The 17033-nt window shown below is 60.7% G+C and overlaps 1 protein-coding gene across 4 annotated transcripts in view; it reads right to left on the reverse strand.

Annotated features, from left to right (window-relative positions):
* VAV2 (vav guanine nucleotide exchange factor 2) overlaps positions 1-17033 on the reverse strand; it is a 174598-nt gene that overhangs the window by 58778 nt on the left and 98787 nt on the right. The gene's annotated exons all lie outside the window — the stretch shown is intronic.

Below are 17033 nucleotides of genomic sequence, written 5' to 3' on the forward strand. Positions count from 1 at the left end.
CTCACGGGGAGGAAAAGGGGCTCCCTGGGAACGCGGGGTCTCAGGTCGCACCTGTCACTACTGCAAAGTAAACCTGGGCCTGACTTCTGGGAAAAGGGGTGGAGCCAGCCCACGCTGCCCAGGTGCTGGGGGCTGGCCAGTACAGGTGAGGAATGTTAGGGCGTGAGATGCAGGTGACACAGCCCTGGGCGCAGCCGGGCTCACGGGAAGGAATGCAGGCGTGGCACCAGCCCCAGCACCGCCTGCACGTGGCACGTGCTCGCGGGGAGGGTGGGTGAGCCCACCGGCTCTGTCACCCTGAACTGGGATCTCATCTGGAAACTAATATGAGATCCCAGTTCACAAACTGGAGGAAAGGGGCAGGTCCGCAAACGGAACAGCGCATTCTGGGTAAAGAAGCAATTGGGCGCTTCCCTGGTGGCGCAGTGGTTGAGAGTCCACCTGCCGATTCAGGGGACATGGGTTCGTGCCCCGGTCCGGGAGGATCCCACATGCCACGGAGCGGCTGGGCCCATAAGCCACAGCCGCTGAGCCTGCGTGTCCGGGCCTGTGTTCCGCAATGGGAGAGGCCACAGCGGTGAGAGGCCCGAGTACCACACAAAAAAAAAAAAGAAAAAAAAAGAAAAGAAGCGATTGGGGTGGAAATGGGTAGGGCACGTTGTCGGCGCCATACCCACACCTGCCCCCCCACGCCCACCACCAGCAGGGGGAGCCCATGCAGCAGCCCTTCAAGGAAATGGGCTTCCGACACACTCTACGGGGCTCCCCGGGGTGCCCTGCACACCCACGTGCGAGTGCCCACTCCTGCCTCTCCCGCAGGGACCTGCAGACGAGGTGCATGGTCCCGACTAGGTTGAACCAGCCCATGCCGGGCACAGAGGCCAGCCTCCAGGAGGACGGGGCTGGAGGGGGGTGAATGCTGCCAGGAGGAGGGGGCTGCCAGCTCGTTCAAAAGCAATGGGCCCAAATTAACCACCTCCATGGAGACAAAAACGCCCCTTTGGTTGAAACGAGCATCTCCCCAACTCCCAGGGCACGTGTTCTGGTAGGAAGTCTGTTACTAACGATCTCACAGGAGACCCGGCTGGCAGCCTCCTTGCTGGGGGTCAGGCTGACGTGCTCAGCAGGGCAGTCCAGTGGGGATGGACGCCTGGACCCTGCAGCTTCCACTACCAAGGCTCGGAGCCTGTGCTCCATGGGGTGGGGGCCTGGGGAGCCCACTGAGCCAGCAGCTGGAGCCCTGGGTCCTGCCCAGCTCTGTCACAGAGTTGCATGGCCCTGAGTCTGAGGTCCCAAGGCAGACCCACCAGACCAGGGGTCCCCATCACCTGCGGCTTCATGGCAGTAGCTCGTGGCATGACCCAGCTTGACCTCTCCGTGGTGGGCTCCCCCTCCTCCCTGTGGCTCTCCCCCTGCTTCCTTGCATCACCATGACAATGTCATCCCCCACTGGGCATCATGTGGCAAGAAGGAAGGAGGACAGTCACAGGCAGAGCTGCAGGCCATCAGGACGCCCTGGCCCTCGGCAGACGAGGGACCCTCACCGACCCAGCCATACTTCCAGCCAGGAAATCACTCCCACGATACAGGAATCGCGCTTCCTGGGTTCCGAAGCTGACCCAGATCCCACGTGGTTGACGGGGTGCTGGAACCGAGCTCTGGTTTCTTAAAAGTCAGTCGAGGGGCTTCCCTGGTGGCGCAGTGGTTGAGAGTCTGCCTGCTAATGCAGGGGACACGGGTTCGAGCCCTGGTCTGGGAGGATCCCACATGCCGCGGAGCAACTAGGCCCATGAGCCACAACTACTGAGCCTGCGCGTCTGGAGCCTGTGCTCCGCAACAAGAGAGGCCGCGATAGTGAGAGGCCCGCGCACCGCGATGAAGAGTGGCCCCTGCTCGCCACAACTAGAGAAAGCCCACGCGCAGAAACGAAGACCCAACGCAGCAAAAATAAATAAATAAATTAATAAACTCCTACCCCCAACATCTAAAAAAAAAAAAAAAAAGTCAGTCGAATGTCAGTCACCCCGACTGCCGAAAGTTCTGGCCCCCACCCTACTTATCACAGGAAATCTCAGGCCAGGCTGAGATGTGACTGCAGGACCCAGAAGTGGAGCGTTCCCCCCAAACCACTCCCTGACCAGCTTTCCACCAGTTTGACCATCTCTCAGCCTGGGTCCACTTCTGCTTAGCTCGGTGCCTGACATTAGAGAGGCATGGATGGATGGACGGACGGATGGATAGATGGATGGATGGATGGATTCATAGATGGATGGATGGATGGATGGATGGATGGATGGACGGATGGATAGATGGATGGATGGATGGATAGACAGACAGATGGGTGGGATGGAAGGATGGATGATGGATGAATGGTTGGATGGATGGACGGATGGATTGATGGATGGACAGATGGATAGATGGATTCATAGATGGATGAATGGTTGGATGGATGGACAGATGGATAGATGGATGGATGGATGGATGGATGGATGGATAGACAGATGGGTGGGTGGGTGGATGGATGGAAGGATGGATGATGGATGATGGATGAATGGTTGGATGGATGGACGGATGGATTGATGGACAGATGGATAGATGGATGGATGGATGGATGGATGGATGGATGGATGGACGGATGGATGGATGGATGGATGGATTCATAGATGGATGAATGGTTGGATGGATGGACGGATAGATGGATGGATGGATGGATGGATGGATGGATGGATGGAGGGAGGGAGGGATAGACAGATGGGTGGGTGGGTGGATGGATGGAAGGATGGATGATGAATGGTTGGATGGATGGACGGATGGACGGATGGACAGATGTGTGGGTGGATGGATGAATGGTTGGATAGATGGATGGATGGGTGGGTAGATGGATGGGCAAATGGACAGACGGATGGATAGATGGATGGATGGGTGGGTGGGAGAACAGGTGGGTGGGAGAGGGGTGGGAGAAGGATGGGATTTGTGGGTTGATGGACAGATGAATGAGTGAGTGGGTGGGGGCATGGGGGTGGGAGGATGGATGGGTGGCCAGGACAGGTTGGGGGGTGGATTCATTGGGGAGTGGATGGGTGCACAGATACATGGATGTCAGATATTCTCAAGCTGTCCCTTCTCCCCAAAACAACAAGTGGCAGCCCCAAGTTAGCTACAAGGAAGCATTTTCAAGAAGCGCTTATGAGAATCCACGCAGAGGTACCCAAGTCGGCCCTGAGCTGTGACTTTACAATACTGACCCTGACTTAACCCCGAGGAGACACATTTGCACAGAGGGCGTTTCTGGGGCCACATTCCAGCTATAACTTCAAGCCCGAGAGGGGCTGGAGCAGGTGTGACTCTGGGGTCACTTGCAACAAGGCCTGGCTCCACCCTTCTGTCTCAGGCACCAGCTGATCATCCAGACCCCACTGTGCAGCATCTACCACCCCCGCCATTAATTTCCCCCTCCCCGGCTGGACCAGACATCCAGACGTTCATGGTGGACTTCATTTGTTCTTGAAGAGGAGGGGATGAGAATCAAGTATGGCAGAAAGGCACAGAAATGACCGTGGGCCAGACACCAGAGTGTGGTCATCCGGGCCCTCAGGGCGGGGGGGGCGGGGGTCAGGGCGGGGCTGGGTTCCTCTTATCCCATCAGACCCTTCCTGAGGACGCATTTCCTTGTGCTCCGCTTCTGGGAAGCCAAGTTTCCCACTCGCACCACTGAGGGAATTAAGGGGATGCCCAAGCTGGAAGCAGAAAAGCTGCCACGTGCCAAGAAATCCCCAACAGAGCCCATGCGTCAGGCTGCGTCAAATCCACCCCAGCACCCCGTCCTCCTGGGGTGGGGTGCAGGGCAGGGATGAGAGGCTCAAGCCACTGCTTCAAGGTCCCACCAAATTACGCTTCCCACCCCGAGGTCAATGTTAGTATCTGGTTGCTTGGCCGGCATGGCCGTGTTTGGGCAGGACAATGACAGCCCCAGTGCCAGAGGCTAGGGGGGTCCCCCGCTAGAGGAAGAAGGCCCCAAAACACGGCACCCTAAGGGAGTGGCTGAGCCCAAAGCCCCGAACAAAGAGCAGAGGGGGGCACAATTCTTACTCCAAACCACACCTTCCTCTCCTTCCCCCATCCATTGGGTAGTTCCTGGACACCTGCTCTGAGCTGGGCTTGGGGGCTGCCATCGTCACTGCTTCAGGGAGAAGGTGCAGCATGGACGCAGCTCTGGGATCAATAAATCAGGCTCTGGTCCTTGTCCACAGGACTTCTTTGAGAATCTGCTGTAAAACCATGGCCTCTGAAAAGTGCCCGCGTGCGTAGCTATATGTACGGCTGCGTGGGGACAGGACACGTGGTCGGGAAGGGGGCGGACCCGATGCTCCGGGGTCACGGCATGAAGGTGGCGAACACAGGTGCACGCCAGCTGGGACCCAGGAGCAGTCGATGGGGACACTGGAAGACCCTGCACGGCGGGCAGCAGGCCCGATTTATAGGGCAACAACCCAGGAGCCAACGAGAGGACCCCTTGGGAGGAGGTGCCAGGTCTCCGGGTTCTGGGGGGAACTCGTCCAGCTTCACCTCTTCCCATGCTGTGCTGAGGGACTCCGGGCCTGGACACAGGGTTCCAGGGCAGTGCAACCCACTTGTCGGCACTGACTTACTATTTTTCCAGGCAGCAGCTGATGAACGCCCCCAGCCTGATTTTCATGTACTTCAAACCCAGCTCCGGTGCAGCACTCAGTGTGCTGACCCCTCCTGCTATCTGGGAGCGGCCTCCCCTGCGTTATCCAATCCAACCCAGGGCTCCACCAGGCAGGGCTATGTGGTGGCTCCCGGGCCTGCTTCCCTGGGGGTCCCCCCACCCCAGACCAGGGAGCCCCTGGCACACAGCAGGTGCACATCTCACGACGGTGCTGTCTGCAGATGGCCCGCCAGGACAGAGGACGTTGCTTCCTAGAGCCATCGCTCTACACCCTGGCAAGGAGCCAAAACAGAGACCCCACTGCCACTGTCACCTTCATTTTCGGGGAGAACTTGTGGGGGGAACTAAGAGCCAGGCCTCTGCAGGTAATAGATCTGGGTTCAAATCCTGGCTCTGCTGCGGACTCGCTGTGTGACCCTGAGCAGGAAACTCTCCCTCTCTGAACCTCAGTTTCCCCAACTGTAGAATGGGGGCAGTAGTCATTGTTAAGATTAAATGAGGGCTTCCCTGGTGGCCCAGTGGTTGAGAGTCCGCCTGCCGATGCAGGGGACGCGGGTTCATGCCGCGGAGCAGCTGGGCCCGTGAGCCATGGCCGCTGGGCCTGCGTGTCCGGAGCCTGTGCTCCGCAATGGGAGAGGCCACGGCAGTCAGAGGCCCGCGTACCACACACACACACACACAAAAAAAAAGATTAAATGAGATAACACACGTAAGCCTCACAGCCCAGGTCCTTGCTCCCAGCAAGTGTCCCGCATATGACAGCCTGAGTCACCTTCCCTCCCCTTCTCGGGGGCTCCCTGAGTCCACTTCCAAGTCCAGGGCCTCAGACTCAGGCAGTCCCCATGGCCTCCTGAGCAGCAGCCCCAGTGGGCCCACCCCGGGTTTCCATGACAATTAGGAAATGCCCCTCACCCGGGTGCCTCCAGCCCTGCCCCAGGCCCATGGAGTCAGCACCATGGGGTCCTCCAGCCCACCCTGCTGAGCTCTTTCTCCCCGGGGGCCTGGAAGAAGAACGGTATCCAAACAAACACTCATTCGAGAAGTAAAAAAGCTTTGGGGGCTTCCCTGGTGGCGCAGTGGTTGAGAATCCGCCTGCCGATGCAGGGGACACGGGTTCGTGCCCCGGTCTGGGAAGATCCCACATGCCGCAGAGCGGCTAGGCCCGTGAGCCATGGCCGCTGAGCCTGTGCGTCCGGAGCCTGTGCTCCGCAACGGGAGAGGCCACAACAGTGAGAGGCCCGCGTACCGCGCAAAAAAAAAAAAAAAAAAAAAAAAAAGCTTCGGGTCCAACCACCTAGCGCCACTCAGAGAATCTAGGACACGGGGTTTATTTTTCCACACTTCAAGTGAAAGCGACCGGGGCCCAAGACGGCCTTTCACTTCTCCACCCTTCACTTGGCGTGTGCAGGGAGGAAAGTGGAAATTCCACTCACAGAGAAGCGCTCCCTGCAAAGTGACCTCCAAGGTCTGTGTTCGCCAGCAGCATCACGGAGCAGCCCCGTTGGCAGATGCTCCTGGTCCTCCTTGGCCGGCCCGGGGCGTCCGAGAGAAGGGGCAGGGCCTTGGGTTCCCACCCTGGAGGGCGAGACCAGCTCCCAGCCCCCAGAGAGCAGACTCGGCCTCAGAGTCCTGGGGGCTCCCAGCTCCTGGCACCTGTCCTGTGGGGGTGACCACCACCCAGCTTGCCCCAGATGAGGCAGTTACCAAGGATGCGGGAATCCCAGGGCTAAACCTGGGACGAGCCAGCCGCCCCAGTCGGGCGTGTGGCGGACAATGGTGCCTCATTTATGGCGCTAGCACTACCTGGGAGCCCTCAGAGGTCACTCCCCCAGTCAGGCAGGACACAGTTTCTGAAAACGGCCTGAGAATTAGGTGCAGTGGGCCTGCGGAAGGCCTGGCACGGGGCCCGGCCCCGGGACACCACTGGGTTCAGCCTCACCTCACCAGAGGTGATGGGGGCCCAGGCAGGTGCTAGGTGAGCAGGAAGAGGGCAGGGTGGGCGGGAGGGACCAGGAATACCCGGGCCACAGGGCACTGGGCCACACCCCGCGTCGTACCAGTTTGCCAGGGAAACGGCAGCCAGGCAGACTTCAAAGGCACATCAAACCGCAGCCTGAAGGCCCTGGCAGGCCCATTTAATAATTCAAAGAGTCACCTGGGTGCCGCCTGCTAATTGGTAGAGAGGCCTTGAAGCACCACATTTTGCTTATTAAAAACGGCTCTCCGGCTCAACAGCCCAACCATCCAAACAAGCAAGGGATCATGTCCCTCTCTCCAGCCTACCACACTCCCATGCAGACAGGCCACCATATCAGGGGCTGCGACGGGCCCCTCCACCCACTACCACCACGAGGGCCACACAGGGCTAAAGGGCATGGGGACGGCCACAAAGGTATAGACAGCAGGAGGAGGAAAGGGAAGTCTGGAGGGCTTCCCATAGGAGGTGCCGGGGAGCTGACTTGAAGAGCAAAGTCTAACTTGAGTTCAGAGTTCCAGCCCTGCGTCAGACAGACGGGGGGCTGGAATCGGCCACACAGCTTCCTGGCCCCTGAGCTGGCCAAGGGACCTGAGTTAACTCACCTGTAAAATGGGGATAAACCACCTGCTTCACACACAGGCCGTGTGTGAAGCTTCATGACGTGCGGTGTGGCTGTGCCCTCCCACAGGGCCTGGCCCGTAAGGAGGTGAGGTGATGGTCAAGATTTAGGGGCTGGAGGAAGCGGCCTGGGCAGAGGTGATCATACCCTGCACACTCGGGGGTGTGCGGTCTCAGAGAGGCTGGGCCAGAGCAGGAGCAGGCTGAAGGGCCAGGTGGGGCAGGAGTCCGATGGGGACCAGGGTGGAGGGAGGCAGCGATGGATGGGCCGGCCCAGGTGCCACCACCAGGACCTTAAACCCAAGTCAGCACAGAGGTAGGAGGTCTCGAGGTCCCCCTGTGACGTCTGCAGAGGCAGGTCCGGCAGAAGTGCAGGCGGGGGAAGAGGTGCGGCCGGCTCCAGGCGACTGGGGGAGACCCAAGTGAACCCCCAGATGCCAGCCAGGCTGTTTCAACCCTTGCTTCCAGAACCCTAGTGAGGCAGAGGGGGACACTGACCTTGGGTCAGGAAAGAATGGTTTGGTTCCCGCCATCCCATTGTCTGGGGGAGGGAGGGGCCTGGAGCTGCTGCTGAGACAGAGGAACGCGGTTTCTCAGCAGCTGCGAGGCTCAACAGAGCTTTGACTTTCCGGCCCGCTTCTCGGAATGGCAGCAGTTTGGAGCGGAAAGGCCAGCGGATCAGCGGGGCCATCTCCCCCTCCAAGCGGGGCCCAGTCCCCTGCAGCCACTCGGCTGGTTTCCTTTCATGCCACCTTGAGCTCTTCCCAGGGGACACCGGCCCGGCCTAGGCGGGAAATCCCGGCAGCCTGCCAGGGCCCCCCCCAGATGGAACACTCTAGAAATGTCCATCGGGAAACGAGAGGCATCACAGAGTGGCCACACAGCCAGCACGGGGGCTTCCCAGAGCCACAGCCCGCACAGCCCGCCCCCCAATAGCCTCTCTTCCCAGCGCAAGGCCCAAGGCTTCTTGCAGCCCCATTTTCACCAGTAGACTCTGCACAAAAAGTTTCCACACTGCTCACTCACGGGCCAGAGTCCCTTGGCCGGGGGGAACCGCGCCCAAGCGCTGTCGCGCTGGGCAGGGAGAGGCAGCCGGGGCCCCAGGGGATGGACCGGGGCAGGCTCGGCTCCAAGGAGGAAGCAGGCAGGGCAGGCGGGTGGCTCTGCCCAAGGCTCCAGAGCCCATCGGCTGCGGGGCAGGGATGGGGCCCCCCACCAGGGCAGCTCCGAGCATGCATGGAAAACCACACCCTGGAACACCCGGGCGGCTCCTGGAAACGCTCTTCCCTTTTCTCCTTCTCCATGTCCAAAGCTGTCTGCTCCCTGAAATGCCCCTTCTGGCCCTGTGAGGCCTGTAACAGCAGAGCAGGGCCCTAGCTGCCCCCTGACCCTCGCCCCCCGCTCCCCGGTCACGGCCCGGCCGAACTGGACATGGTGACAGTGGCCCGTCTGGGTCACATCCGGGCACAGCAGTGAGAGTGAGAAAGAGAAGAACCAGTAGTTGGCTGTGCCAGGTGGGTGTCCAATCCACACTGCTGGCTCTGGACGGTAAACCCACCGTGACGTGTCAGAAAAGCAGATCTTCCGGGCTTCCCTGGTGGTGCAGTGGTTGAGAATCCGCCTGCCAATGCAGGGGACGCGGGTTCGAGCCCTGGTCCGGGAAGATCCCACATGCCGCGGAGCAACTAAGCTCGTGCGCCGCAACTACTGAGCCTGAGCTCTAGAGCCCTCCAGCCACGACTACTGAGCCCACATGCCACGACTACTGAGCCCACGTGCCACAACTACTGAGCCCACGTGCCACAACTCCTGAAGCCTGCGCGCCTAGAGCCCGTGCTCCGCAACAAGAGAAGCCACCGCAATAAGAAGCCTGTGCACCGCAACGAAGAGTAGCCCCCACTCGCCACAACTAGAGAAAGCCCATGTGTAGTAACGAAGACCCAGCACAGCCAAAAATAAATAAATAAATCTATTTTTTAAAAAAGCAGATCTTCCTCGTAAACACATGGAAGCTAGGAGACTAGCTGGGGACCCTCCTCAGGTATCTGGAGGGACCCAGAGTGGGGGGTTCTGAGAGACCACCAAGCAAGCCGCTGTGTGACCTCAGGCAAGACTCCTCCCCTCTCTGAGCCACATTCTCCCACCTCCGAGAACAGATGGTGGCTGAGGGGGCTGGGGTGTCAGAGCTGGAGGCACTCCTCTCCCCTCCCCCCATTTCCTGCTGGTCTGCTGGGAAGTGAAGGGTCAGCCCCTGGCCCTTCCACCAAGTCCTAAGAAGGCCTCTGTAGGCCCGCAGGGAGGGTCCCTCCCCTTGGTGGGTCCGCCAGGACAGAGAGGGCAAACCTGGGCCTGCCTGCAATCACCCCCTACCTTCCCATCCCCTCTGGCCGGGGCAGGCATCACTAGTTGATCCTGGTGTTTTCTGTGGCAGAGCTGGGATGGATGACGCTCCAGGTGGAAGATTGGTCTGTGGACTCCAGTTAGAGAAGCAGGTTCTCTTCCTGGGGGAGTTCTGGCCAGCCCTCCACCTACGGCCCAGAGGAGGGGACTGTCCCAGGGCAATCGGGCCAAGCCCCTACCGCCGGGCTGAGGGTCTGGGGTGGAGGTAGGAGCACTCACACCCTGCTGAAAGGACACAAGTGAAACCCAAGCCCTCCCCCCAGTTCACAAACGAGGGGTCCAGGGAAGGCCTCTGGATGGGGCTGTCCTCAGGGTTTCCCTGTCAGTCATGACAGCCCCCCACAAGATGGGGGCTACCGTCTCATCACAAAGGAGGACACCAAGGCTCAGAGAGGTAGAGAAAGTTGCCCGAAGAGACCAGCCAGGAAGTGACAGAGCCGGGCTTGGAGCCAGGACTATCCCCAAGAGGGGTCAGAGCAGGGAAGAGACCAGGCGGGAGCAAGCCTGCGTTCCTCACCCCTGCCCAGGCGTCCGGCAGCATCTGGGCTGCAGCTCTTGGTCATCCCAAGGGACTGACCTGCCAAGCGGGGGGGGTGGGGGGCCACTCCCTGTACCACCAGCACCTCCTGTGGCCTATCGGGCTCTCGCTCCCCTCCCCCCATGACCCCTCCCCCGAGCCACCATCTCTCCGGCCTGGACACCCACGGCAGCCCCTCACTGGTCCTGGCCTCCACCCTGGAGCCCCTGCAGTTCACACGGGGCCAGCAGTTTCTAGACAAAATCTCAGAGGCCACTGCCTGCTGAAACCCCCCAGGGCTTCCCCTCATACTCAGAGAGACCAGAGACCCCCCACCCTGCCCACCTCTCACAACACGACCTTCCTCCCACCCCCTGCCCCTCTCCATCCCACAGGGACACCAAGCACATCCCCTCCCCGCCCCCCCAGCGCCTCTGCCTGGGCCTCCGATGCCCAGACCTGTCCACACTGGCTCTGCTCACTCCTCGGGGGTCAGCCAGATCGAGGCCACCTCCTCGGAGAGGGGCACTGACCACTGCACCTGAGGGCCTCCGTCCCTCCCTCTGCCGCCCTAGCCTCAGACTCATCCCCCTGGAGCAGGTGCACACGACTGGTGACGGTGCAGGACAAGGTGCGTGCCAGCGTTTGGGCACCAGGCTGCTCTGGGCTCGTGTGAGGACAAGGACAGGGCTGCTGCCCCCCACTGTGTCCTGGGGGTCTGGCTTGGCTACTTCAGAGCAGAGAACTGGACTGCAGCCCTTCTGGAGGGCGCCAGCCCTGGGTCTGGAGGTGGCCCTGGGCAGGGAGGGCTGGGCTCGGGCCAGCTGTCCAGCCTGCGATGCTCACCTTGGAGTCTGTGGGGCCAAGGGTCCAGCCAAGCCTCCGGGCCGGACTCCGGGGCTCGGCTTGAATCAGAACCACTGGGGCCTCACTGCTGCCCTCCTGGGAGGGGCCAGAGCCGGACGCCCATCCCATCCAAACCCCCCTCCGGACTGCCAGTCAGATACCCAAGCTGGAGAGACGTGCAGGGCCCGTGGGTGCTCAATGACAGGGCACCCAGCCTCCTGCAGTCACCAAGCCCACCGGGGGCGGGGAGGGGGCCAGGACCGCGCCTCGGCTGTTGAGCAGCCCCACATCACATCGCATGGTGGAGGGCTGGACCTTCCAGTGCCGAGCAGGGTAGAGGCCTGCCTTAGTCTCCCTACCAGTGACCCCAAAGGGAAAAGGGAGGCTCAGCTGCCCCCAGGGTCAGCAGGTGAGACCCGAGGCTGGTTTCCCAGCCCCCAGAGGCCAGCTCCACCAGGACCTGAGGCTGGAAGGACCCGGAGATGCCCCGGGCAGCGGATCTGTGCCTGGGTCAGTGTTGGGCCCATGCCCCAGGACCCCTGACCCCCAGATGACTCCCATGGGAGTATGGGAGGATGAGGTCCCAGTTCCACCCCAACCGGCTGGGCAACCCTGAGCGAGAGGTGCCCTCTCGGGGCCTCAGCCTCCCCTGCAAAATGGGGTTGAATCCTGGTTCCCGGGGTCCAGGTGCGCGTTCAGTGAGCTGACGCGTGGGGAGGGCTCCGCCCCATGTGTGTCGCTGCTGCTACGATGGGGGGGACGGGAAACGGGGGACAGGAGGAGGGGTAGCTCTGGAAAGGCCAACGTACCTCACAGGACAGAAGTGCACACCACGACCTGACCGATCACGTGACGGCCGTGAAAACAGCAATCCCAGGAATCAGCTTACACCTGGTGACTCTGTATTAAAGGTCCGAAACAACGGGGACTAAACAAAACTATGCATGAAATATAATAAGACTAATTTTACAGGAGCAAGGAGGTGGAAGACCCGAAGTTAAGGATGGTGGTTACTTCCTGCTGGGGCCACCGGGGCCAGGACCCGGGGAGCAGCGGGTAGTCATACGTTTCCTTCTGCCCTGTGAGCTAGAAGGTTCTAGTTTGGGGGTTGAATGTTGGGCTCGTGAGACTTAAAAATAATTAAAAACTAAATAAATGAATCCATAAAAATAAAAAAAGGAAAACTAATAACCAAGAGGGAATAAGCAGGGAACGTTAAGGGAAGCCAGACAGACGGTCAATCCCAAAAGTCCCTTCTCTCCTGTCAAAATATCGCCACAAGTTGCCTAAAAATGAGGCGTATGGTGGTGGGGACCAGCGGCTGGGACCCTGTACCTGAGCGTGAAGCCAGAGGTGAGGGAGACACAGCGGGCGGCGGGCAGGCTCAGGTCGCACGGGCTCACCCACGGGCTGGACAGTGCAGGGGCCCTTCCAAGGCAGCCTGGCGGGGCCGTATCTGAGTTCACTCCACCAGTCCCTAAATGCCCGACCTCAGGCCAGCCCCCCAGGCTCTTGGCCTCAGTCTCCTCATCTCTAGAATGGGACACCACAGTCCCTCCTCACAGGGACGGGCAGCATCCCACAGCGGGGCAGGTTGAATTCCGATCGCTAGACATCCTGGCTTCACCAACGGGGCAGAGGCTGTAGGAGCCAGTGGGTGACTTGCTGGGTCTCCTTCCCCTGCCGTGGTGGCCACTCTGCTCCAGCAGGAGGCCGTCTGTCAGCCTGGCTCTGGGGGCAAGTGGCGTGGAGGGGAACACGGCCGACACACACGTGTCGCTGCAGCAAGTCACTGAGACTCGGGGCTGTCTGCTGGCACTGAGGAGCCTGGTCCATCCTGACCGCAGCAGCAGCCGGCACAGAGGAGGGGCGCGACAGAGGAGACGCACAGTGAGAAGGATGACCCAGGTGACACCGGGGGGACTGCCCCTTTATTACCAAAGCCCCTCTCCCGACAATGAGATGAGCGGGACTCAGGCTTATCCGAGCGCTGCCTTCACACTGTGTAGCTGGATGTACCCAAAGCACCAGAACACCTTTTGCAGAGGATGCTGCAGCCCAAGGCGGCATGTCTGACTCACTGGCTCGGCCGGCCTCCTGCCACGGCGGAGACTCGGGCCGGTCCCTTCCCACCGGCCGCGGCTGGGAGCGGAGCTCGGGGCTGCACAGAGAGCACCGCCGACCTGGCCCCAGAGCTGGGCTTGGGGGGCGGGGGCTGGTTGCTAGCAGGGCCACATCCCCCCATACCGCCGGCCACACCGCGATGTCACATTCTGTCCCAGAGCATTTTTAAGGACCTCACATCCCTTCTGCATATGGATAAATCCCACTGCAAAACAGGACAAGATTTCCTTCTCCGTCTCTGAAAACGAGCCGATAATGTTACACAGTTGCCCAATAAATGTTTAATGGTGGTATTTGCTGAGAAGGCAGCCTTTGATTGTTTTGCCTGTTACAGAGTGAAGCAGTCTTCGCTCCCTAGAGGGAAGGACAGGCCTGGGGAGGGGGGCGGAGCTGGGGCCATGGTGCCCGAGGACATTCTTACAGCCCCCAACACTAATGTCGTTGGGGACAGGGCACCTGCCCGTGAGGACACCCCTGTCCTTGGAGGTCCACCTCCCATCCCTGATAACTGGAGGGGGTCTCTGAACCCCAAACCTCCCTGCCAGCCGCTGGCCTCCTCCTCGGCATCCAGGTCTCAGGCTGGCAAGGGCTGTGCGAAGACCAGGTCAGGGCTCCTGGGGCTCTTGCTCAGCCTTCAGGAGTTGCAGCTCTGTGCCCCCATGCACCGGGGATGCCAGAGGCTGAGGGAACCCTGCCTGGGCCCCGTCCCAGAGCTCGCTGCCCAGCAAAACCCACATCCCCGGGCTTGAAACAACAGAACTTCATTCTCTTGGTGCTGGAGGCCCAAAATTCTGAAATCAAGGGGCAGGCAGGGCCACACGAGGCTCTGTGGGGAGCCCTCCGGCCTCTCTCGGCTCCTGGGGGCCCCAGAGGTCCTGGACTTCGCAGCGTCACTCCAGTCTCTGCCTCCGTCTCCACGTCTCTCCTCTGTCCCTGGGTCCCTGCTCCGTGTGCCTCTTATAAGGACACCTGCCTTTGGATTTAAGGCCCACGGGGTAGTCAGGATGATCTCATCTCAAGATCTCTAATTTAATTACATCTGCAAAGACTCTTCCCCAAAGCTCACATTCACAGGTTCCGCAGCCACCACTCAGCCCACGACACCTGCCCTCCCGTGGGCTCACCGGGGGCCCCATAGGAAGCCAGGGCTGGGAGGCAGGGTCCTCAGGCCTCCTCGGGCCACTCCACACTAGCCCTCGCCCCGGGCTCTGACCATCAGCCAAGTGAGCCTCCTTTTCAGAGACCAGGAAACAGTCTCAGGGCTAAGAAACCTGCTAAAAATCACACCGGCAGCCCAGACCCGGGTCTCTTAGGCCCTTAACCCTGTGCCTGTGGCCTGGGGTCACGCTCCGGCTTCTCCCTGCACCCTGCCCTGCACACGGCTGCAGTGCTTTTGCCTGCCTGTGACCGGGGTCCAGTGTCCATCTCCCCACCTGACAGTGACTGGTCCCCCATGTGTCCCAGCACCTGTCCAGGGCTGCTGGCATCCCCAAGCACTGACAGAATGAATGAATGGGCAAAGGAATGAATGAATGAGCAGACGACTCCCTGGGCCCCGTCACCGCCTGCTCGGGAAGCTCTCTGGGCCTCAGTTTCCCCGTGTGTAAAAGTGGGGGACAAAGGGCCAGCTGTGGGAGCCGAGGAATTGGAATGGGGAAATTCACACTCGACTTGCCTCAAGCCTCAGAGCCTCACAGACAGGTGCGGGCAGGTCCCCATGCAGAGAGGCTCCTTCCCCTCCTCCTGTCCCTCAGCGCTGGACCTACTACGTGCCAGGCACTGTGCTGAGACCGTCACGGCCACCTTGTGACTCCTCACAACCACCCAGGGAGGGGGCTACAACTCTGACCCCACTTTACCCAGGAGGCCATGGAGGCTGGGGGCATGCAGAAACTGACCCAGCACCCCAGCACCGCCCCCAGTCGGCCAGGTCACTTCCTCATCTGCCGTCCACTGCAACACACTGTCCAGGGCCTGCTCTGTGCTGGGGATCACTGCCAGGCCACAGAAGCTGTGACCTTGACCACCTCAGAGCACCGCGTGGAGACCAACCCATTGACGTGTACGTGAAAGAGGACAGATGGAGGAAGGGTGGCAGGATGGGGTGTGGACGGAGAAGCGGAAGGACAGATGGGTGCACGGATGAGGGCACAGGTGACGGGCGACTGGAAGAATGGATGGACAGACAGACGGGTGGATGTGTAAGTGGATTGATGATGGGTGCAAGGAAGGATGGACGGACGGACAGACAGATGGTGGGTTGGATGGACACAAGGACAGGAGGGCAGGTGGGTAGGTGAATGGGAGGGAGCGAGGGAGGGTGGGGGAGGGGAGGGAACAACAATGAAAATCCATTAGCTCAGCCAGATGCACATTTTCTGTGGGCAAACTAACAGCACAGGCACGTCTAGCTGACGACGACTAACGATCTGGGAGTGGGGCAGAGAGAGACACTCAGCTGCACTGGGTCTTTTTAAAGACCCCCGCCCGCCGCGGAGCTCCAGCTGGCTGCGTCCCGCTTCTCCTGACCGCCTCCAGCACGGATTACCTCCCCGCTGCCCCGCGGGAAACAGCCGGTTAACATATTTTTGAACAGACGTGTCCCTTTCCAGCTCTCGGGCCCACAGTGGTAGCGGCAGAAAGAAGCGGACACAGCGCTCCTTCAAAATTCTGCGCAGGGGTGAGTGACGGGGGAAAGGAAGCGGCCCTCCCGGTGTCTGCGGTGGCAACGGACTCAGGAAGAGTCAGCCGGCCACCGTCTGCCACCTTCTGTCAAGCACGCAGCCCACCTCCTCCACGGCGTCCTCCCGACAACCCCATTCACAGACGGGGCCCAGGCTCAGGTGCCGGTGGCAAGCACTCAGGTGTCCAGGGAAGGACGCTGCAGGCCCTGGATGGTGGGGAAGGTTCAAAGGCTCCGTGGTGCCTCCCGGGAGCTCTGTCCCCGTGGCCAGTGTGGACAGGACACGGCCTTGGTGTCGCCAAGGCCAGCGTTGGGTTCTCCCTGCTGCCCCAGGGCTGTCCCCTCCTCCCCGAGTGTGGGTCACTGTCACCAAGTCGGGGGAGAGGGTTCTCGGCAGGAGGTTTAATGCAACAGTAGATTCCTTCCCAGGAGGGGCCCTGCAGGGAAGCAGGTGTCACTTTGTTAGGAGAATGCAAAAGGAATCCACACGCTGCAACCACTCTCTTCGGCAGGCAGGGGTCCCGCCCTGGCCTCAGCTGGCCCCTCCTTATTCTGAGGTGGGCTCTGTGTGATGACACCTGAGAGACCAGAGTGGGGGGACAGGCCAGGCGGAGCCCCATCCGCACCTGCTCCCTCGAGCGAGGGCCTGGCCCACACAACATGCACCCCTGTGAGGCATGAAGCACCCCACCCCACCCAGTGACAGCCGGTCACCGGCCTTGGTTGCCACATCACAGGACCAGCTCCAGGGTCCCTGAAACAAAGGAAACCAAACTGATCAGGCCTGACTGCCCCCCTCTCCCCTGCCCGCACGCCCTCCTCCAACACCTCCCAGACAGGAGCTCCCTCCCCGCCAGCCTTGCCTCTGCCATGAGGAGCACCCTCTCCTTCTAGAACCTTCTACGGAGCCCCAGGCAGGATCAGGAACACTGCAGGCGCCACTGCCCCAGCTCGTGGGATCCCTCCGTTCAGGTGAGAAATGCTTGGGAGCAAGACAGGGGTGATGGTGGCACAACACTGTGAATGTGCGAGCTGCCACTGAGCCGTACACTTCAAAGGGATGAAGCTTATGTGAACTTTAGTGCAACTCAATACAAAGTCAGAGAGCACAGGACAGGGTGGTGGGGCCGGGCTAGGACCAGGGAATCAAAGACGGAGGCTGGGGCTTCCCTGGTGG

The sequence above is a fragment of the Mesoplodon densirostris genome, chromosome 6 (genome assembly GCF_025265405.1).
Source record: "Mesoplodon densirostris isolate mMesDen1 chromosome 6, mMesDen1 primary haplotype, whole genome shotgun sequence".
Lineage (NCBI taxonomy): Eukaryota > Metazoa > Chordata > Mammalia > Artiodactyla > Ziphiidae > Mesoplodon > Mesoplodon densirostris.